This window comes from Ranitomeya variabilis, chromosome 2 (genome assembly GCF_051348905.1).
Source record: "Ranitomeya variabilis isolate aRanVar5 chromosome 2, aRanVar5.hap1, whole genome shotgun sequence".
Taxonomy (NCBI): Eukaryota; Metazoa; Chordata; class Amphibia; order Anura; family Dendrobatidae; genus Ranitomeya; species Ranitomeya variabilis.
This window is the reverse complement of record NC_135233.1, coordinates 1,107,262,695-1,107,280,436: the sequence shown is the minus strand read 5'-3', so window position 1 is coordinate 1,107,280,436 and position 17,742 is coordinate 1,107,262,695. Positions and strand designations below refer to the sequence as shown.

The 17,742-nt window shown below is 43.6% G+C and overlaps 42 non-coding genes across 42 annotated transcripts; 12 read left to right on the top strand and 30 right to left on the bottom strand.

Moving 5' to 3' along the window:
* Positions 1 to 178: 178 nt before the first annotated feature.
* TRNAG-UCC (transfer RNA glycine (anticodon UCC)) lies at positions 179 to 250 on the bottom strand. The gene has a single exon. It is a non-coding gene; the product is annotated as a tRNA-Gly (tRNA).
* A 405-nt stretch (positions 251 to 655) lies between these two features.
* Positions 656 to 729, top strand: TRNAN-GUU (transfer RNA asparagine (anticodon GUU)). The gene has a single exon. It is a non-coding gene; the product is annotated as a tRNA-Asn (tRNA).
* A 163-nt stretch (positions 730 to 892) lies between these two features.
* Positions 893 to 978, bottom strand: TRNAY-GUA (transfer RNA tyrosine (anticodon GUA)). The gene is given in 2 exon segments: positions 893 to 928; positions 942 to 978. It is a non-coding gene; the product is annotated as a tRNA-Tyr (tRNA).
* Positions 979 to 1,629: 651 nt separating this feature from the next.
* Positions 1,630 to 1,701, bottom strand: TRNAG-UCC (transfer RNA glycine (anticodon UCC)). The gene has a single exon. It is a non-coding gene; the product is annotated as a tRNA-Gly (tRNA).
* A 405-nt stretch (positions 1,702 to 2,106) lies between these two features.
* On the top strand, positions 2,107 to 2,180 carry TRNAN-GUU (transfer RNA asparagine (anticodon GUU)). Its single transcript has one exon. It is a non-coding gene; the product is annotated as a tRNA-Asn (tRNA).
* Positions 2,181 to 2,537: 357 nt separating this feature from the next.
* TRNAA-AGC (transfer RNA alanine (anticodon AGC)) lies at positions 2,538 to 2,610 on the bottom strand. The gene has a single exon. It is a non-coding gene; the product is annotated as a tRNA-Ala (tRNA).
* Positions 2,611 to 3,080: 470 nt separating this feature from the next.
* TRNAG-UCC (transfer RNA glycine (anticodon UCC)) lies at positions 3,081 to 3,152 on the bottom strand. The gene has a single exon. It is a non-coding gene; the product is annotated as a tRNA-Gly (tRNA).
* A 405-nt stretch (positions 3,153 to 3,557) lies between these two features.
* Positions 3,558 to 3,631, top strand: TRNAN-GUU (transfer RNA asparagine (anticodon GUU)). The gene has a single exon. It is a non-coding gene; the product is annotated as a tRNA-Asn (tRNA).
* Positions 3,632 to 3,794: 163 nt separating this feature from the next.
* TRNAY-GUA (transfer RNA tyrosine (anticodon GUA)) lies at positions 3,795 to 3,880 on the bottom strand. Its single transcript is given in 2 exon segments — positions 3,795 to 3,830; positions 3,844 to 3,880. It is a non-coding gene; the product is annotated as a tRNA-Tyr (tRNA).
* A 108-nt stretch (positions 3,881 to 3,988) lies between these two features.
* On the bottom strand, positions 3,989 to 4,061 carry TRNAA-AGC (transfer RNA alanine (anticodon AGC)). The gene has a single exon. It is a non-coding gene; the product is annotated as a tRNA-Ala (tRNA).
* Positions 4,062 to 4,533: 472 nt separating this feature from the next.
* On the bottom strand, positions 4,534 to 4,605 carry TRNAG-UCC (transfer RNA glycine (anticodon UCC)). The gene has a single exon. It is a non-coding gene; the product is annotated as a tRNA-Gly (tRNA).
* A 405-nt stretch (positions 4,606 to 5,010) lies between these two features.
* On the top strand, positions 5,011 to 5,084 carry TRNAN-GUU (transfer RNA asparagine (anticodon GUU)). Its single transcript has one exon. It is a non-coding gene; the product is annotated as a tRNA-Asn (tRNA).
* Positions 5,085 to 5,247: 163 nt separating this feature from the next.
* Positions 5,248 to 5,333, bottom strand: TRNAY-GUA (transfer RNA tyrosine (anticodon GUA)). The gene is given in 2 exon segments: positions 5,248 to 5,283; positions 5,297 to 5,333. It is a non-coding gene; the product is annotated as a tRNA-Tyr (tRNA).
* A 651-nt stretch (positions 5,334 to 5,984) lies between these two features.
* TRNAG-UCC (transfer RNA glycine (anticodon UCC)) lies at positions 5,985 to 6,056 on the bottom strand. Its single transcript has one exon. It is a non-coding gene; the product is annotated as a tRNA-Gly (tRNA).
* Positions 6,057 to 6,461: 405 nt separating this feature from the next.
* On the top strand, positions 6,462 to 6,535 carry TRNAN-GUU (transfer RNA asparagine (anticodon GUU)). The gene has a single exon. It is a non-coding gene; the product is annotated as a tRNA-Asn (tRNA).
* Positions 6,536 to 6,892: 357 nt separating this feature from the next.
* Positions 6,893 to 6,965, bottom strand: TRNAA-AGC (transfer RNA alanine (anticodon AGC)). Its single transcript has one exon. It is a non-coding gene; the product is annotated as a tRNA-Ala (tRNA).
* Positions 6,966 to 7,435: 470 nt separating this feature from the next.
* On the bottom strand, positions 7,436 to 7,507 carry TRNAG-UCC (transfer RNA glycine (anticodon UCC)). The gene has a single exon. It is a non-coding gene; the product is annotated as a tRNA-Gly (tRNA).
* Positions 7,508 to 7,912: 405 nt separating this feature from the next.
* Positions 7,913 to 7,986, top strand: TRNAN-GUU (transfer RNA asparagine (anticodon GUU)). Its single transcript has one exon. It is a non-coding gene; the product is annotated as a tRNA-Asn (tRNA).
* Positions 7,987 to 8,149: 163 nt separating this feature from the next.
* TRNAY-GUA (transfer RNA tyrosine (anticodon GUA)) lies at positions 8,150 to 8,235 on the bottom strand. The gene is given in 2 exon segments: positions 8,150 to 8,185; positions 8,199 to 8,235. It is a non-coding gene; the product is annotated as a tRNA-Tyr (tRNA).
* A 655-nt stretch (positions 8,236 to 8,890) lies between these two features.
* On the bottom strand, positions 8,891 to 8,962 carry TRNAG-UCC (transfer RNA glycine (anticodon UCC)). The gene has a single exon. It is a non-coding gene; the product is annotated as a tRNA-Gly (tRNA).
* Positions 8,963 to 9,367: 405 nt separating this feature from the next.
* On the top strand, positions 9,368 to 9,441 carry TRNAN-GUU (transfer RNA asparagine (anticodon GUU)). Its single transcript has one exon. It is a non-coding gene; the product is annotated as a tRNA-Asn (tRNA).
* A 163-nt stretch (positions 9,442 to 9,604) lies between these two features.
* TRNAY-GUA (transfer RNA tyrosine (anticodon GUA)) lies at positions 9,605 to 9,690 on the bottom strand. Its single transcript is given in 2 exon segments — positions 9,605 to 9,640; positions 9,654 to 9,690. It is a non-coding gene; the product is annotated as a tRNA-Tyr (tRNA).
* Positions 9,691 to 9,798: 108 nt separating this feature from the next.
* On the bottom strand, positions 9,799 to 9,871 carry TRNAA-AGC (transfer RNA alanine (anticodon AGC)). Its single transcript has one exon. It is a non-coding gene; the product is annotated as a tRNA-Ala (tRNA).
* A 470-nt stretch (positions 9,872 to 10,341) lies between these two features.
* Positions 10,342 to 10,413, bottom strand: TRNAG-UCC (transfer RNA glycine (anticodon UCC)). The gene has a single exon. It is a non-coding gene; the product is annotated as a tRNA-Gly (tRNA).
* Positions 10,414 to 10,818: 405 nt separating this feature from the next.
* TRNAN-GUU (transfer RNA asparagine (anticodon GUU)) lies at positions 10,819 to 10,892 on the top strand. The gene has a single exon. It is a non-coding gene; the product is annotated as a tRNA-Asn (tRNA).
* A 163-nt stretch (positions 10,893 to 11,055) lies between these two features.
* Positions 11,056 to 11,141, bottom strand: TRNAY-GUA (transfer RNA tyrosine (anticodon GUA)). Its single transcript is given in 2 exon segments — positions 11,056 to 11,091; positions 11,105 to 11,141. It is a non-coding gene; the product is annotated as a tRNA-Tyr (tRNA).
* Positions 11,142 to 11,249: 108 nt separating this feature from the next.
* Positions 11,250 to 11,322, bottom strand: TRNAA-AGC (transfer RNA alanine (anticodon AGC)). Its single transcript has one exon. It is a non-coding gene; the product is annotated as a tRNA-Ala (tRNA).
* Positions 11,323 to 11,792: 470 nt separating this feature from the next.
* On the bottom strand, positions 11,793 to 11,864 carry TRNAG-UCC (transfer RNA glycine (anticodon UCC)). Its single transcript has one exon. It is a non-coding gene; the product is annotated as a tRNA-Gly (tRNA).
* A 405-nt stretch (positions 11,865 to 12,269) lies between these two features.
* Positions 12,270 to 12,343, top strand: TRNAN-GUU (transfer RNA asparagine (anticodon GUU)). Its single transcript has one exon. It is a non-coding gene; the product is annotated as a tRNA-Asn (tRNA).
* Positions 12,344 to 12,506: 163 nt separating this feature from the next.
* Positions 12,507 to 12,592, bottom strand: TRNAY-GUA (transfer RNA tyrosine (anticodon GUA)). Its single transcript is given in 2 exon segments — positions 12,507 to 12,542; positions 12,556 to 12,592. It is a non-coding gene; the product is annotated as a tRNA-Tyr (tRNA).
* Positions 12,593 to 13,246: 654 nt separating this feature from the next.
* TRNAG-UCC (transfer RNA glycine (anticodon UCC)) lies at positions 13,247 to 13,318 on the bottom strand. The gene has a single exon. It is a non-coding gene; the product is annotated as a tRNA-Gly (tRNA).
* A 405-nt stretch (positions 13,319 to 13,723) lies between these two features.
* On the top strand, positions 13,724 to 13,797 carry TRNAN-GUU (transfer RNA asparagine (anticodon GUU)). Its single transcript has one exon. It is a non-coding gene; the product is annotated as a tRNA-Asn (tRNA).
* A 163-nt stretch (positions 13,798 to 13,960) lies between these two features.
* TRNAY-GUA (transfer RNA tyrosine (anticodon GUA)) lies at positions 13,961 to 14,046 on the bottom strand. Its single transcript is given in 2 exon segments — positions 13,961 to 13,996; positions 14,010 to 14,046. It is a non-coding gene; the product is annotated as a tRNA-Tyr (tRNA).
* Positions 14,047 to 14,154: 108 nt separating this feature from the next.
* Positions 14,155 to 14,227, bottom strand: TRNAA-AGC (transfer RNA alanine (anticodon AGC)). Its single transcript has one exon. It is a non-coding gene; the product is annotated as a tRNA-Ala (tRNA).
* A 473-nt stretch (positions 14,228 to 14,700) lies between these two features.
* Positions 14,701 to 14,772, bottom strand: TRNAG-UCC (transfer RNA glycine (anticodon UCC)). The gene has a single exon. It is a non-coding gene; the product is annotated as a tRNA-Gly (tRNA).
* Positions 14,773 to 15,177: 405 nt separating this feature from the next.
* Positions 15,178 to 15,251, top strand: TRNAN-GUU (transfer RNA asparagine (anticodon GUU)). Its single transcript has one exon. It is a non-coding gene; the product is annotated as a tRNA-Asn (tRNA).
* Positions 15,252 to 15,563: 312 nt separating this feature from the next.
* Positions 15,564 to 15,637, top strand: TRNAN-GUU (transfer RNA asparagine (anticodon GUU)). The gene has a single exon. It is a non-coding gene; the product is annotated as a tRNA-Asn (tRNA).
* Positions 15,638 to 15,800: 163 nt separating this feature from the next.
* TRNAY-GUA (transfer RNA tyrosine (anticodon GUA)) lies at positions 15,801 to 15,886 on the bottom strand. The gene is given in 2 exon segments: positions 15,801 to 15,836; positions 15,850 to 15,886. It is a non-coding gene; the product is annotated as a tRNA-Tyr (tRNA).
* A 108-nt stretch (positions 15,887 to 15,994) lies between these two features.
* On the bottom strand, positions 15,995 to 16,067 carry TRNAA-AGC (transfer RNA alanine (anticodon AGC)). Its single transcript has one exon. It is a non-coding gene; the product is annotated as a tRNA-Ala (tRNA).
* A 470-nt stretch (positions 16,068 to 16,537) lies between these two features.
* On the bottom strand, positions 16,538 to 16,609 carry TRNAG-UCC (transfer RNA glycine (anticodon UCC)). The gene has a single exon. It is a non-coding gene; the product is annotated as a tRNA-Gly (tRNA).
* Positions 16,610 to 17,251: 642 nt separating this feature from the next.
* Positions 17,252 to 17,337, bottom strand: TRNAY-GUA (transfer RNA tyrosine (anticodon GUA)). Its single transcript is given in 2 exon segments — positions 17,252 to 17,287; positions 17,301 to 17,337. It is a non-coding gene; the product is annotated as a tRNA-Tyr (tRNA).
* A 108-nt stretch (positions 17,338 to 17,445) lies between these two features.
* On the bottom strand, positions 17,446 to 17,518 carry TRNAA-AGC (transfer RNA alanine (anticodon AGC)). Its single transcript has one exon. It is a non-coding gene; the product is annotated as a tRNA-Ala (tRNA).
* Between the last annotated feature and the right edge of the window lie 224 nt (positions 17,519 to 17,742).

Sequence of the window (17,742 nt, the reverse complement as noted above, 5' to 3'; positions counted from 1 at the left end):
GTTGAACTTTTATGGGTTGGTTTGTTTATCGAAAATGCTGAGAGGTCGTGAAGGCCTCCTGGTCTTTTTTTTTCCTCCTTTCTGTGGTTGCTAAACTGTAAGAAGAGAGTAGAGCATGAGCCTTAACACAAAACATTAAAAGAGAATAAATGCAACACCAATGGTGAAAAGCAAGACATGCGTTGGCCGGGAATCGAACCCGGGTCAACTGCTTGGAAGGCAGCTATGCTCACCACTATACCACCAACGCTTTCGGAAGTGTACGTTTTTTTGACATTTTCTGCAATAACACTAAACTTTCTGTTGACAGAAGCATTTGGATGCAATGTAATGATGAAAAGTATAAAACACAACCTTTTAGCAGAGGATGGTTTCGATCCATCGACCTCTGGGTTATGGGCCCAGCACGCTTCCGCTGCGCCACTCTGCTCGTAGTGTTGGATGCTTAGAGTCGAAGTCTAATTACTGTCTGCCTTCTGGTCTGTGTCGTGTAATTTATCAGCCATTTCTTATCTGTTGGCAACTAGATTATTCTTGGTGTTTTGCAATTATTTCTTTGTTTTTTTCTGTTTCCTTTAGTCATATTGTTGAAAATCATTTGAAGAAACGGTGTCTGACCTTGCTTAAGGTGCAGGCAAAAATTGTGGTCCATTGGGTCTCTGTGGCGCAATCGGTTAGCGCGTTCGGCTGTTAACCGAAAGGTTGGTGGTTCGAGTCCACCCAGGGACGTCGCACCCTTTTGCAGTCCACCCAGAGACGTTGCACAGTTGGAGAAGTTTTTGCATTGGTGCTGAGCATCTCTCTCATGTAAAAGCCATTTTGCTGACTATGTTTTGAATTCACGAGGCAAACTGGAGAAAAACTTTCTGTATGAGATAAGATAAACAAAACTTCCTTCGAGCCGGAATTGAACCAGCGACCTAAGGATTGCTAATTTAGAGCTACAGTCCTCCGCTCTACCAGCTGAGCTATCGAAGGATTGTTTTGGCCACTGTCGAAAGCCTCCTAGGTTTGGCCGTGGGTGCCACGGGCAGATGGTAAAAATGATTCATTCAACTCTGCGAAAAAGGAATCCAATGGTAGCATTGGAGAATGCGGGCATCGATCCCGCTACGTCTCGCATGCTAAGCGAGCGCTCTACCACTTGAGCTAATCCCCCAAACCTGTGAAACTTGACGTCAGTTTCACGTCACACCAGGTCACAATTTTCATATACAGTCACAGATGACATTGCTTTTTTTTTTTTTTTTTTTTTTTAAGTGTGGACTCTGTTTTCCCATACTTGAAGAACATTTAAGGAGTCCACAACGTGATTGGTGACCTACAAATACAGTCGAGCAACTTTCTAGCAAACCCTTTCTATGCACATGGAGAATCAAACCGGGGACAGTGAAAAAACTTGCATAGTTTGTAGAAAAAAGTTGTGATGTAGCACAATCCCAAGGAGAACCGTTGAACTTTTATGGGTTGGTTTGTTTATCGAAAATGCTGAGAGGTCGTGAAGGCCTCCTGGTCTTTTTTTTTCCTCCTTTCTGTGGTTGCTAAACTGTAAGAAGAGAGTAGAGCATGAGCCTTAACACAAAACATTAAAAGAGAATAAATGCAACACCAATGGTGAAAAGCAAGACATGCGTTGGCCGGGAATCGAACCCGGGTCAACTGCTTGGAAGGCAGCTATGCTCACCACTATACCACCAACGCTTTCGGAAGTGTACGTTTTTTTGACATTTTCTGCAATAACACTAAACTTTCTGTTGACAGAAGCATTTGGATGCAATGTAATGATGAAAAGTATAAAACACAACCTTTTAGCAGAGGATGGTTTCGATCCATCGACCTCTGGGTTATGGGCCCAGCACGCTTCCGCTGCGCCACTCTGCTCGTAGTGTTGGATGCTTAGAGTCGAAGTCTAATTACTGTCTGCCTTCTGGTCTGTGTCGTGTAATTTATCAGCCATTTCTTATCTGTTGGCAACTAGATTATTCTTGGTGTTTTGCAATTATTTCTTTGTTTTTTTCTGTTTCCTTTAGTCATATTGTTGAAAATCATTTGAAGAAACGGTGTCTGACCTTGCTTAAGGTGCAGGCAAAAATTGTGGTCCATTGGGTCTCTGTGGCGCAATCGGTTAGCGCGTTCGGCTGTTAACCGAAAGGTTGGTGGTTCGAGTCCACCCAGGGACGTCGCACCCTTTTGCAGTCCACCCAGAGACGTTGCACAGTTGGAGAAGTTTTTGCATTGGTGCTGAGCATCTCTCTCATGTAAAAGCCATTTTGCTGACTATGTTTTGAATTCACGAGGCAAACTGGAGAAAAACTTTCTGTATGAGATAAGATAAACAAAACTTCCTTCGAGTCGGAATTGAACCAGCGACCTAAGGATTGCTAATTTAGAGCTACAGTCCTCCGCTCTACCAGCTGAGCTATCGAAGGATTGTTTTGGCCACTGTCGAAAGCCTCCTAGGTTTGGCCGTGGGTGCCACGGGCAGATGGTAAAAATGATTCATTCAACTCTGCGAAAAAGGAATCCAATGGTAGCATTGGAGAATGCGGGCATCGATCCCGCTACCTCTCGCATGCTAAGCGAGCGCTCTACCACTTGAGCTAATCCCCCAAACCTGTGAAACTTGACGTCAGTTTCACGTCACACCAGGTCACAATTTTCATATACAGTCACAGATGACATTGCTTTTTTTTTTTTTTTTTTTTTTTAAGTGTGGACTCCGTTTTCCCATACTTGAAGAACATTTAAGGAGTCCACAACGTGATTGGTGACCTACAAATACAGTCGAGCAACTTTCTAGCAAACCCTTTCTATGCACATGGAGAATCAAACCGGGGACAGTGAAAAAACTTGCATAGTTTGTAGAAAAAAGTTGTGATGTAGCACAATCCCAAGGAGAACCGTTGAACTTTTATGGGTTGGTTTGTTTATCGAAAATGCTGAGAGGTCGTGAAGGCCTCCTGGTCTTTTTTTTTCCTCCTTTCTGTGGTTGCTAAACTGTAAGAAGAGAGTAGAGCATGAGCCTTAACACAAAACATTAAAAGAGAATAAATGCAACACCAATGGTGAAAAGCAAGACATGCGTTGGCCGGGAATCGAACCCGGGTCAACTGCTTGGAAGGCAGCTATGCTCACCACTATACCACCAACGCTTTCGGAAGTGTACGTTTTTTTGACATTTTCTGCAATAACACTAAACTTTCTGTTGACAGAAGCATTTGGATGCAATGTAATGATGAAAAGTATAAAACACAACCTTTTAGCAGAGGATGGTTTCGATCCATCGACCTCTGGGTTATGGGCCCAGCACGCTTCCGCTGCGCCACTCTGCTCGTAGTGTTGGATGCTTAGAGTCGAAGTCTAATTACTGTCTGCCTTCTGGTCTGTGTCGTGTAATTTATCAGCCATTTCTTATCTGTTGGCAACTAGATTATTCTTGGTGTTTTGCAATTATTTCTTTGTTTTTTTCTGTTTCCTTTAGTCATATTGTTGAAAATCATTTGAAGAAACGGTGTCTGACCTTGCTTAAGGTGCAGGCAAAAATTGTGGTCCATTGGGTCTCTGTGGCGCAATCGGTTAGCGCGTTCGGCTGTTAACCGAAAGGTTGGTGGTTCGAGTCCACCCAGGGACGTCGCACCCTTTTGCAGTCCACCCAGAGACGTTGCACAGTTGGAGAAGTTTTTGCATTGGTGCTGAGCATCTCTCTCATGTAAAAGCCATTTTGCTGACTATGTTTTGAATTCACGAGGCAAACTGGAGAAAAACTTTCTGTATGAGATAAGATAAACAAAACTTCCTTCGAGCCGGAATTGAACCAGCGACCTAAGGATTGCTAATTTAGAGCTACAGTCCTCCGCTCTACCAGCTGAGCTATCGAAGGATTGTTTTGGCCACTGTCGAAAGCCTCCTAGGTTTGGCCGTGGGTGCCACGGGCAGATGGTAAAAATGATTCATTCAACTCTGCGAAAAAGGAATCCAATGGTAGCATTGGAGAATGCGGGCATCGATCCCGCTACCTCTCGCATGCTAAGCGAGCGCTCTACCACTTGAGCTAATCCCCCAAACCTGTGAAACTTGACGTCAGTTTCACGTCACACCAGGTCACAATTTTCATATACAGTCACAGATGACATTGCTTTTTTTTTTTTTTTTTTTTTTTTTAAGTGTGGACTCCGTTTTCCCATACTTGAAGAACATTTAAGGAGTCCACAACGTGATTGGTGACCTACAAATACAGTCGAGCAACTTTCTAGCAAACCCTTTCTATGCACATGGAGAATCAAACCGGGGACAGTGAAAAAACTTGCATAGTTTGTAGAAAAAAGTTGTGATGTAGCACAATCCCAAGGAGAACCGTTGAACTTTTATGGGTTGGTTTGTTTATCGAAAATGCTGAGAGGTCGTGAAGGCCTCCTGGTCTTTTTTTTTCCTCCTTTCTGTGGTTGCTAAACTGTAAGAAGAGAGTAGAGCATGAGCCTTAACACAAAACATTAAAAGAGAATAAATGCAACACCAATGGTGAAAAGCAAGACATGCGTTGGCCGGGAATCGAACCCGGGTCAACTGCTTGGAAGGCAGCTATGCTCACCACTATACCACCAACGCTTTCGGAAGTGTACGTTTTTTTGACATTTTCTGCAATAACACTAAACTTTCTGTTGACAGAAGCATTTGGATGCAATGTAATGATGAAAAGTATAAAACACAACCTTTTAGCAGAGGATGGTTTCGATCCATCGACCTCTGGGTTATGGGCCCAGCACGCTTCCGCTGCGCCACTCTGCTCGTAGTGTTGGATGCTTAGAGTCGAAGTCTAATTACTGTCTGCCTTCTGGTCTGTGTCGTGTAATTTATCAGCCATTTCTTATCTGTTGGCAACTAGATTATTCTTGGTGTTTTGCAATTATTTCTTTGTTTTTTTCTGTTTCCTTTAGTCATATTGTTGAAAATCATTTGAAGAAACGGTGTCTGACCTTGCTTAAGGTGCAGGCAAAAATTGTGGTCCATTGGGTCTCTGTGGCGCAATCGGTTAGCGCGTTCGGCTGTTAACCGAAAGGTTGGTGGTTCGAGTCCACCCAGGGACGTCGCACCCTTTTGCAGTCCACCCAGAGACGTTGCACAGTTGGAGAAGTTTTTGCATTGGTGCTGAGCATCTCTCTCATGTAAAAGCCATTTTGCTGACTATGTTTTGAATTCACGAGGCAAACTGGAGAAAAACTTTCTGTATGAGATAAGATAAACAAAACTTCCTTCGAGCCGGAATTGAACCAGCGACCTAAGGATTGCTAATTTAGAGCTACAGTCCTCCGCTCTACCAGCTGAGCTATCGAAGGATTGTTTTGGCCACTGTCGAAAGCCTCCTAGGTTTGGCCGTGGGTGCCACGGGCAGATGGTAAAAATGATTCATTCAACTCTGCGAAAAAGGAATCCAATGGTAGCATTGGAGAATGCGGGCATCGATCCCGCTACGTCTCGCATGCTAAGCGAGCGCTCTACCACTTGAGCTAATCCCCCAAACCTGTGAAACTTGACGTCAGTTTCACGTCACACCAGGTCACAATTTTCATATACAGTCACAGATGACATTGCTTTTTTTTTTTTTTTTTTTTTTTAAGTGTGGACTCTGTTTTCCCATACTTGAAGAACATTTAAGGAGTCCACAACGTGATTGGTGACCTACAAATACAGTCGAGCAACTTTCTAGCAAACCCTTTCTATGCACATGGAGAATCAAACCGGGGACAGTGAAAAAACTTGCATAGTTTGTAGAAAAAAGTTGTGATGTAGCACAATCCCAAGGAGAACCGTTGAACTTTTATGGGTTGGTTTGTTTATCGAAAATGCTGAGAGGTCGTGAAGGCCTCCTGGTCTTTTTTTTTCCTCCTTTCTGTGGTTGCTAAACTGTAAGAAGAGAGTAGAGCATGAGCCTTAACACAAAACATTAAAAGAGAATAAATGCAACACCAATGGTGAAAAGCAAGACATGCGTTGGCCGGGAATCGAACCCGGGTCAACTGCTTGGAAGGCAGCTATGCTCACCACTATACCACCAACGCTTTCGGAAGTGTACGTTTTTTTGACATTTTCTGCAATAACACTAAACTTTCTGTTGACAGAAGCATTTGGATGCAATGTAATGATGAAAAGTATAAAACACAACCTTTTAGCAGAGGATGGTTTCGATCCATCGACCTCTGGGTTATGGGCCCAGCACGCTTCCGCTGCGCCACTCTGCTCGTAGTGTTGGATGCTTAGAGTCGAAGTCTAATTACTGTCTGCCTTCTGGTCTGTGTCGTGTAATTTATCAGCCATTTCTTATCTGTTGGCAACTAGATTATTCTTGGTGTTTTGCAATTATTTCTTTGTTTTTTTCTGTTTCCTTTAGTCATATTGTTGAAAATCATTTGAAGAAACGGTGTCTGACCTTGCTTAAGGTGCAGGCAAAAATTGTGGTCCATTGGGTCTCTGTGGCGCAATCGGTTAGCGCGTTCGGCTGTTAACCGAAAGGTTGGTGGTTCGAGTCCACCCAGGGACGTCGCACCCTTTTGCAGTCCACCCAGAGACGTTGCACAGTTGGAGAAGTTTTTGCATTGGTGCTGAGCATCTCTCTCATGTAAAAGCCATTTTGCTGACTATGTTTTGAATTCACGAGGCAAACTGGAGAAAAACTTTCTGTATGAGATAAGATAAACAAAACTTCCTTCGAGTCGGAATTGAACCAGCGACCTAAGGATTGCTAATTTAGAGCTACAGTCCTCCGCTCTACCAGCTGAGCTATCGAAGGATTGTTTTGGCCACTGTCGAAAGCCTCCTAGGTTTGGCCGTGGGTGCCACGGGCAGATGGTAAAAATGATTCATTCAACTCTGCGAAAAAGGAATCCAATGGTAGCATTGGAGAATGCGGGCATCGATCCCGCTACCTCTCGCATGCTAAGCGAGCGCTCTACCACTTGAGCTAATCCCCCAAACCTGTGAAACTTGACGTCAGTTTCACGTCACACCAGGTCACAATTTTCATATACAGTCACAGATGACATTGCTTTTTTTTTTTTTTTTTTTTTTTAAGTGTGGACTCCGTTTTCCCATACTTGAAGAACATTTAAGGAGTCCACAACGTGATTGGTGACCTACAAATACAGTCGAGCAACTTTCTAGCAAACCCTTTCTATGCACATGGAGAATCAAACCGGGGACAGTGAAAAAACTTGCATAGTTTGTAGAAAAAAGTTGTGATGTAGCACAATCCCAAGGAGAACCGTTGAACTTTTATGGGTTGGTTTGTTTATCGAAAATGCTGAGAGGTCGTGAAGGCCTCCTGGTCTTTTTTTTTCCTCCTTTCTGTGGTTGCTAAACTGTAAGAAGAGAGTAGAGCATGAGCCTTAACACAAAACATTAAAAGAGAATAAATGCAACACCAATGGTGAAAAGCAAGACATGCGTTGGCCGGGAATCGAACCCGGGTCAACTGCTTGGAAGGCAGCTATGCTCACCACTATACCACCAACGCTTTCGGAAGTGTACGTTTTTTTGACATTTTCTGCAATAACACTAAACTTTCTGTTGACAGAAGCATTTGGATGCAATGTAATGATGAAAAGTATAAAACACAACCTTTTAGCAGAGGATGGTTTCGATCCATCGACCTCTGGGTTATGGGCCCAGCACGCTTCCGCTGCGCCACTCTGCTCGTAGTGTTGGATGCTTAGAGTCGAAGTCTAATTACTGTCTGCCTTCTGGTCTGTGTCGTGTAATTTATCAGCCATTTCTTATCTGTTGGCAACTAGATTATTCTTGGTGTTTTGCAATTATTTCTTTGTTTTTTTCTGTTTCCTTTAGTCATATTGTTGAAAATCATTTGAAGAAACGGTGTCTGACCTTGCTTAAGGTGCAGGCAAAAATTGTGGTCCATTGGGTCTCTGTGGCGCAATCGGTTAGCGCGTTCGGCTGTTAACCGAAAGGTTGGTGGTTCGAGTCCACCCAGGGACGTCGCACCCTTTTGCAGTCCACCCAGAGACGTTGCACAGTTGGAGAAGTTTTTGCATTGGTGCTGAGCATCTCTCTCATGTAAAAGCCATTTTGCTGACTATGTTTTGAATTCACGAGGCAAACTGGAGAAAAACTTTCTGTATGAGATAAGATAAACAAAACTTCCTTCGAGCCGGAATTGAACCAGCGACCTAAGGATTGCTAATTTAGAGCTACAGTCCTCCGCTCTACCAGCTGAGCTATCGAAGGATTGTTTTGGCCACTGTCGAAAGCCTCCTAGGTTTGGCCGTGGGTGCCACGGGCAGATGGTAAAAATGATTCATTCAACTCTGCGAAAAAGGAATCCAATGGTAGCATTGGAGAATGCGGGCATCGATCCCGCTACCTCTCGCATGCTAATCGAGCGCTCTACCACTTGAGCTAATCCCCCAAACCTGTGAAACTTGACGTCAGTTTCACGTCACACCAGGTCACAATTTTCATATACAGTCACAGATGACATTGCTTTTTTTTTTTTTTTTTTTTTTTTTTTAAGTGTGGACTCCGTTTTCCCATACTTGAAGAACATTTAAGGAGTCCACAACGTGATTGGTGACCTACAAATACAGTCGAGCAACTTTCTAGCAAACCCTTTCTATGCACATGGAGAATCAAACCGGGGACAGTGAAAAAACTTGCATAGTTTGTAGAAAAAAGTTGTGATGTAGCACAATCCCAAGGAGAACCGTTGAACTTTTATGGGTTGGTTTGTTTATCGAAAATGCTGAGAGGTCGTGAAGGCCTCCTGGTCTTTTTTTTTCCTCCTTTCTGTGGTTGCTAAACTGTAAGAAGAGAGTAGAGCATGAGCCTTAACACAAAACATTAAAAGAGAATAAATGCAACACCAATGGTGAAAAGCAAGACATGCGTTGGCCGGGAATCGAACCCGGGTCAACTGCTTGGAAGGCAGCTATGCTCACCACTATACCACCAACGCTTTCGGAAGTGTACGTTTTTTTGACATTTTCTGCAATAACACTAAACTTTCTGTTGACAGAAGCATTTGGATGCAATGTAATGATGAAAAGTATAAAACACAACCTTTTAGCAGAGGATGGTTTCGATCCATCGACCTCTGGGTTATGGGCCCAGCACGCTTCCGCTGCGCCACTCTGCTCGTAGTGTTGGATGCTTAGAGTCGAAGTCTAATTACTGTCTGCCTTCTGGTCTGTGTCGTGTAATTTATCAGCCATTTCTTATCTGTTGGCAACTAGATTATTCTTGGTGTTTTGCAATTATTTCTTTGTTTTTTTCTGTTTCCTTTAGTCATATTGTTGAAAATCATTTGAAGAAACGGTGTCTGACCTTGCTTAAGGTGCAGGCAAAAATTGTGGTCCATTGGGTCTCTGTGGCGCAATCGGTTAGCGCGTTCGGCTGTTAACCGAAAGGTTGGTGGTTCGAGTCCACCCAGGGACGTCGCACCCTTTTGCAGTCCACCCAGAGACGTTGCACAGTTGGAGAAGTTTTTGCATTGGTGCTGAGCATCTCTCTCATGTAAAAGCCATTTTGCTGACTATGTTTTGAATTCACGAGGCAAACTGGAGAAAAACTTTCTGTATGAGATAAGATAAACAAAACTTCCTTCGAGCCGGAATTGAACCAGCGACCTAAGGATTGCTAATTTAGAGCTACAGTCCTCCGCTCTACCAGCTGAGCTATCGAAGGATTGTTTTGGCCACTGTCGAAAGCCTCCTAGGTTTGGCCGTGGGTGCCACGGGCAGATGGTAAAAATGATTCATTCAACTCTGCGAAAAAGGAATCCAATGGTAGCATTGGAGAATGCGGGCATCGATCCCGCTACCTCTCGCATGCTAAGCGAGCGCTCTACCACTTGAGCTAATCCCCCAAACCTGTGAAACTTGACGTCAGTTTCACGTCACACCAGGTCACAATTTTCATATACAGTCACAGATGACATTGCTTTTTTTTTTTTTTTTTTTTTTTAAGTGTGGACTCCGTTTTCCCATACTTGAAGAACATTTAAGGAGTCCACAACGTGATTGGTGACCTACAAATACAGTCGAGCAACTTTCTAGCAAACCCTTTCTATGCACATGGAGAATCAAACCGGGGACAGTGAAAAAACTTGCATAGTTTGTAGAAAAAAGTTGTGATGTAGCACAATCCCAAGGAGAACCGTTGAACTTTTATGGGTTGGTTTGTTTATCGAAAATGCTGAGAGGTCGTGAAGGCCTCCTGGTCTTTTTTTTTCCTCCTTTCTGTGGTTGCTAAACTGTAAGAAGAGAGTAGAGCATGAGCCTTAACACAAAACATTAAAAGAGAATAAATGCAACACCAATGGTGAAAAGCAAGACATGCGTTGGCCGGGAATCGAACCCGGGTCAACTGCTTGGAAGGCAGCTATGCTCACCACTATACCACCAACGCTTTCGGAAGTGTACGTTTTTTTGACATTTTCTGCAATAACACTAAACTTTCTGTTGACAGAAGCATTTGGATGCAATGTAATGATGAAAAGTATAAAACACAACCTTTTAGCAGAGGATGGTTTCGATCCATCGACCTCTGGGTTATGGGCCCAGCACGCTTCCGCTGCGCCACTCTGCTCGTAGTGTTGGATGCTTAGAGTCGAAGTCTAATTACTGTCTGCCTTCTGGTCTGTGTCGTGTAATTTATCAGCCATTTCTTATCTGTTGGCAACTAGATTATTCTTGGTGTTTTGCAATTATTTCTTTGTTTTTTTCTGTTTCCTTTAGTCATATTGTTGAAAATCATTTGAAGAAACGGTGTCTGACCTTGCTTAAGGTGCAGGCAAAAATTGTGGTCCATTGGGTCTCTGTGGCGCAATCGGTTAGCGCGTTCGGCTGTTAACCGAAAGGTTGGTGGTTCGAGTCCACCCAGGGACGTCGCACCCTTTTGCAGTCCACCCAGAGACGTTGCACAGTTGGAGAAGTTTTTGCATTGGTGCTGAGCATCTCTCTCATGTAAAAGCCATTTTGCTGACTATGTTTTGAATTCACGAGGCAAACTGGAGAAAAACTTTCTGTATGAGATAAGATAAACAAAACTTCCTTCGAGCCGGAATTGAACCAGCGACCTAAGGATTGCTAATTTAGAGCTACAGTCCTCCGCTCTACCAGCTGAGCTATCGAAGGATTGTTTTGGCCACTGTCGAAAGCCTCCTAGGTTTGGCCGTGGGTGCCACGGGCAGATGGTAAAAATGATTCATTCAACTCTGCGAAAAAGGAATCCAATGGTAGCATTGGAGAATGCGGGCATCGATCCCGCTACCTCTCGCATGCTAAGCGAGCGCTCTACCACTTGAGCTAATCCCCCAAACCTGTGAAACTTGACGTCAGTTTCACGTCACACCAGGTCACAATTTTCATATACAGTCACAGATGACATTGCTTTTTTTTTTTTTTTTTTTTTTTAAGTGTGGACTCCGTTTTCCCATACTTGAAGAACATTTAAGGAGTCCACAACGTGATTGGTGACCTACAAATACAGTCGAGCAACTTTCTAGCAAACCCTTTCTATGCACATGGAGAATCAAACCGGGGACAGTGAAAAAACTTGCATAGTTTGTAGAAAAAAGTTGTGATGTAGCACAATCCCAAGGAGAACCGTTGAACTTTTATGGGTTGGTTTGTTTATCGAAAATGCTGAGAGGTCGTGAAGGCCTCCTGGTCTTTTTTTTTCCTCCTTTCTGTGGTTGCTAAACTGTAAGAAGAGAGTAGAGCATGAGCCTTAACACAAAACATTAAAAGAGAATAAATGCAACACCAATGGTGAAAAGCAAGACATGCGTTGGCCGGGAATCGAACCCGGGTCAACTGCTTGGAAGGCAGCTATGCTCACCACTATACCACCAACGCTTTCGGAAGTGTACGTTTTTTTGACATTTTCTGCAATAACACTAAACTTTCTGTTGACAGAAGCATTTGGATGCAATGTAATGATGAAAAGTATAAAACACAACCTTTTAGCAGAGGATGGTTTCGATCCATCGACCTCTGGGTTATGGGCCCAGCACGCTTCCGCTGCGCCACTCTGCTCGTAGTGTTGGATGCTTAGAGTCGAAGTCTAATTACTGTCTGCCTTCTGGTCTGTGTCGTGTAATTTATCAGCCATTTCTTATCTGTTGGCAACTAGATTATTCTTGGTGTTTTGCAATTATTTCTTTGTTTTTTTCTGTTTCCTTTAGTCATATTGTTGAAAATCATTTGAAGAAACGGTGTCTGACCTTGCTTAAGGTGCAGGCAAAAATTGTGGTCCATTGGGTCTCTGTGGCGCAATCGGTTAGCGCGTTCGGCTGTTAACCGAAAGGTTGGTGGTTCGAGTCCACCCAGGGACATCGCACCCTTTTGCAGTCCACCCAGAGACGTTGCACAGTTGGAGAAGTTTTTGCATTGGTGCTGAGCATCTCTCTCATGTAAAAGCCATTTTGCTGACTATGTTTTGAATTCACGAGGCAAACTGGAGAAAAACTTTCTGTATGAGATAAGATAAACAAAACTTCCTTCGAGCCGGAATTGAACCAGCGACCTAAGGATTGCTAATTTAGAGCTACAGTCCTCCGCTCTACCAGCTGAGCTATCGAAGGATTGTTTTGGCCACTGTCGAAAGCCTCCTAGGTTTGGCCGTGGGTGCCACGGGCAGATGGTAAAAATGATTCATTCAACTCTGCGAAAAAGGAATCCAATGGTAGCATTGGAGAATGCGGGCATCGATCCCGCTACCTCTCGCATGCTAATCGAGCGCTCTACCACTTGAGCTAATCCCCCAAACCTGTGAAACTTGACGTCAGTTTCACGTCACACCAGGTCACAATTTTCATATACAGTCACAGATGACATTGCTTTTTTTTTTTTTTTTTTTTTTTTTTAAGTGTGGACTCCGTTTTCCCATACTTGAAGAACATTTAAGGAGTCCACAACGTGATTGGTGACCTACAAATACAGTCGAGCAACTTTCTAGCAAACCCTTTCTATGCACATGGAGAATCAAACCGGGGACAGTGAAAAAACTTGCATAGTTTGTAGAAAAAAGTTGTGATGTAGCACAATCCCAAGGAGAACCGTTGAACTTTTATGGGTTGGTTTGTTTATCGAAAATGCTGAGAGGTCGTGAAGGCCTCCTGGTCTTTTTTTTTCCTCCTTTCTGTGGTTGCTAAACTGTAAGAAGAGAGTAGAGCATGAGCCTTAACACAAAACATTAAAAGAGAATAAATGCAACACCAATGGTGAAAAGCAAGACATGCGTTGGCCGGGAATCGAACCCGGGTCAACTGCTTGGAAGGCAGCTATGCTCACCACTATACCACCAACGCTTTCGGAAGTGTACGTTTTTTTGACATTTTCTGCAATAACACTAAACTTTCTGTTGACAGAAGCATTTGGATGCAATGTAATGATGAAAAGTATAAAACACAACCTTTTAGCAGAGGATGGTTTCGATCCATCGACCTCTGGGTTATGGGCCCAGCACGCTTCCGCTGCGCCACTCTGCTCGTAGTGTTGGATGCTTAGAGTCGAAGTCTAATTACTGTCTGCCTTCTGGTCTGTGTCGTGTAATTTATCAGCCATTTCTTATCTGTTGGCAACTAGATTATTCTTGGTGTTTTGCAATTATTTCTTTGTTTTTTTCTGTTTCCTTTAGTCATATTGTTGAAAATCATTTGAAGAAACGGTGTCTGACCTTGCTTAAGGTGCAGGCAAAAATTGTGGTCCATTGGGTCTCTGTGGCGCAATCGGTTAGCGCGTTCGGCTGTTAACCGAAAGGTTGGTGGTTCGAGTCCACCCAGGGACGTCGCACCCTTTTGCAGTCCACCCAGAGACGTTGCACAGTTGGAGAAGTTTTTGCATTGGTGCTGAGCATCTCTCTCATGTAAAAGCCATTTTGCTGACTATGTTTTGAATTCACGAGGCAAACTGGAGAAAAACTTTCTGTATGAGATAAGATAAACAAAACTTCCTTCGAGCCGGAATTGAACCAGCGACCTAAGGATTGCTAATTTAGAGCTACAGTCCTCCGCTCTACCAGCTGAGCTATCGAAGGATTGTTTTGGCCACTGTCGAAAGCCTCCTAGGTTTGGCCGTGGGTGCCACGGGCAGATGGTAAAAATGATTCATTCAACTCTGCGAAAAAGGAATCCAATGGTAGCATTGGAGAATGCGGGCATCGATCCCGCTACCTCTCGCATGCTAAGCGAGCGCTCTACCACTTGAGCTAATCCCCCAAACCTGTGAAACTTGACGTCAGTTTCACGTCACACCAGGTCACAATTTTCATATACAGTCACAGATGACATTGCTTTTTTTTTTTTTTTTTTTTTTTTTTAAGTGTGGACTCCGTTTTCCCATACTTGAAGAACATTTAAGGAGTCCACAACGTGATTGGTGACCTACAAATACAGTCGAGCAACTTTCTAGCAAACCCTTTCTATGCACATGGAGAATCAAACCGGGGACAGTGAAAAAACTTGCATAGTTTGTAGAAAAAAGTTGTGATGTAGCACAATCCCAAGGAGAACCGTTGAACTTTTATGGGTTGGTTTGTTTATCGAAAATGCTGAGAGGTCGTGAAGGCCTCCTGGTCTTTTTTTTTCCTCCTTTCTGTGGTTGCTAAACTGTAAGAAGAGAGTAGAGCATGAGCCTTAACACAAAACATTAAAAGAGAATAAATGCAACACCAATGGTGAAAAGCAAGACATGCGTTGGCCGGGAATCGAACCCGGGTCAACTGCTTGGAAGGCAGCTATGCTCACCACTATACCACCAACGCTTTCGGAAGTGTACGTTTTTTTGACATTTTCTGCAATAACACTAAACTTTCTGTTGACAGAAGCATTTGGATGCAATGTAATGATGAAAAGTATAAAACACAACCTTTTAGCAGAGGATGGTTTCGATCCATCGACCTCTGGGTTATGGGCCCAGCACGCTTCCGCTGCGCCACTCTGCTCGTAGTGTTGGATGCTTAGAGTCGAAGTCTAATTACTGTCTGCCTTCTGGTCTGTGTCGTGTAATTTATCAGCCATTTCTTATCTGTTGGCAACTAGATTATTCTTGGTGTTTTGCAATTATTTCTTTGTTTTTTTCTGTTTCCTTTAGTCATATTGTTGAAAATCATTTGAAGAAACGGTGTCTGACCTTGCTTAAGGTGCAGGCAAAAATTGTGGTCCATTGGGTCTCTGTGGCGCAATCGGTTAGCGCGTTCGGCTGTTAACCGAAAGGTTGGTGGTTCGAGTCCACCCAGGGACGTCGCACCCTTTTGCAGTCCACCCGATGGTTTCGATCCATCGACCTCTGGGTTATGGGCCCAGCACGCTTCCGCTGCGCCACTCTGCTCGTAGTGTTGGATGCTTAGAGTCGAAGTCTAATTACTGTCTGCCTTCTGGTCTGTGTCGTGTAATTTATCAGCCATTTCTTATCTGTTGGCAACTAGATTATTCTTGGTGTTTTGCAATTATTTCTTTGTTTTTTTCTGTTTCCTTTAGTCATATTGTTGAAAATCATTTGAAGAAACGGTGTCTGACCTTGCTTAAGGTGCAGGCAAAAATTGTGGTCCATTGGGTCTCTGTGGCGCAATCGGTTAGCGCGTTCGGCTGTTAACCGAAAGGTTGGTGGTTCGAGTCCACCCAGGGACGTCGCACCCTTTTGCAGTCCACCCAGAGACGTTGCACAGTTGGAGAAGTTTTTGCATTGGTGCTGAGCATCTCTCTCATGTAAAAGCCATTTTGCTGACTATGTTTTGAATTCACGAGGCAAACTGGAGAAAAACTTTCTGTATGAGATAAGATAAACAAAACTTCCTTCGAGCCGGAATTGAACCAGCGACCTAAGGATTGCTAATTTAGAGCTACAGTCCTCCGCTCTACCAGCTGAGCTATCGAAGGATTGTTTTGGCCACTGTCGAAAGCCTCCTAGGTTTGGCCGTGGGTGCCACGGGCAGATGGTAAAAATGATTCATTCAACTCTGCGAAAAAGGAATCCAATGGTAGCATTGGAGAATGCGGGCATCGATCCCGCTACCTCTCGCATGCTAAGCGAGCGCTCTACCACTTGAGCTAATCCCCCAAACCTGTGAAACTTGACGTCAGTTTCACGTCACACCAGGTCACAATTTTCATATACAGTCACAGATGACATTGCTTTTTTTTTTTTTTTTTTTTTTTAAGTGTGGACTCCGTTTTCCCATACTTGAAGAACATTTAAGGAGTCCACAACGTGATTGGTGACCTACAAATACAGTCGAGCAACTTTCTAGCAAACCCTTTCTATGCACATGGAGAATCAAACCGGGGACAGTGAAAAAACTTGCATAGTTTGTAGAAAAAAGTTGTGATGTAGCACAATCCCAAGGAGAACCGTTGAACTTTTATGGGTTGGTTTGTTTATCGAAAATGCTGAGAGGTCGTGAAGGCCTCCTGGTCTTTTTTTTTCCTCCTTTCTGTGGTTGCTAAACTGTAAGAAGAGAGTAGAGCATGAGCCTTAACACAAAACATTAAAAGAGAATAAATGCAACACCAATGGTGAAAAGCAAGACATGCGTTGGCCGGGAATCGAACCCGGGTCAACTGCTTGGAAGGCAGCTATGCTCACCACTATACCACCAACGCTTTCGGAAGTGTACGTTTTTTTGACATTTTCTGCAATAACACTAAACTTTCTGTTGACAGAAGCATTTGGATGCAATGTAATGATGAAAAGTATAAAACACAACCTTTTAGCAGAGGATGGTTTCGATCCATCGACCTCTGGGTTATGGGCCCAGCACGCTTCCGCTGCGCCACTCTGCTCGTAGTGTTGGATGCTTAGAGTCGAAGTCTAATTACTGTCTGCCTTCTGGTCTGTGTCGTGTAATTTATCAGCCATTTCTTATCTGTTGGCAACTAGATTATTCTTGGTGTTTTGCAATTATTTCTTTGTTTTTTTCTGTTTCCTTTAGTCATATTGTTGAAAATCATTTGAAGAAACGGTGTCTGACCTTGCTTAAGGTGCAGGCAAAAATTGTGGTCCATTGGGTCTCTGTGGCGCAATCGGTTAGCGCGTTTGGCTGTTAACCGAAAGGTTGGTGGTTCGAGTCCACCCAGGGACGTCGCACCCTTTTGCAGTCCACCCAGAGACGTTGCACAGTTGGAGAAGTTTTTGCATTGGTGCTGAGCATCTCTCTCATGTAAAAGCCATTTTGCTGACTATGTTTTGAATTCACGAGGCAAACTGGAGAAAAACTTTCTGTATGAGATAAGATAAACAAAACTTCCTTCGAGCCGGAATTGAACCAGCGACCTAAGGATTGCTAATTTAGAGCTACAGTCCTCCGCTCTACCAGCTGAGCTATCGAAGGATTGTTTTGGCCACTGTCGAAAGCCTCCTAGGTTTGGCCGTGGGTGCCACGGGCAGATGGTAAAAATGATTCATTCAACTCTGCGAAAAAGGAATCCAATGGTAGCATTGGAGAATGCGGGCATCGATCCCGCTACCTCTCGCATGCTAAGCGAGCGCTCTACCACTTGAGCTAATCCCCCAAACCTGTGAAACTTGACGTCAGTTTCACGTCACACCAGGTCACAATTTTCATATACAGTCACAGATGACATTGCTTTTTTTTTTTTTTTTTTTTTTTTTTAAGTGTGGACTCCGTTTTCCCATACTTGAAGAACATTTAAGGAGTCCACAACGTGATTGGTGACCTACAAATACAGTCGAGCAACTTTCTAGCAAACCCTTTCTATGCACATGGAGAATCAAA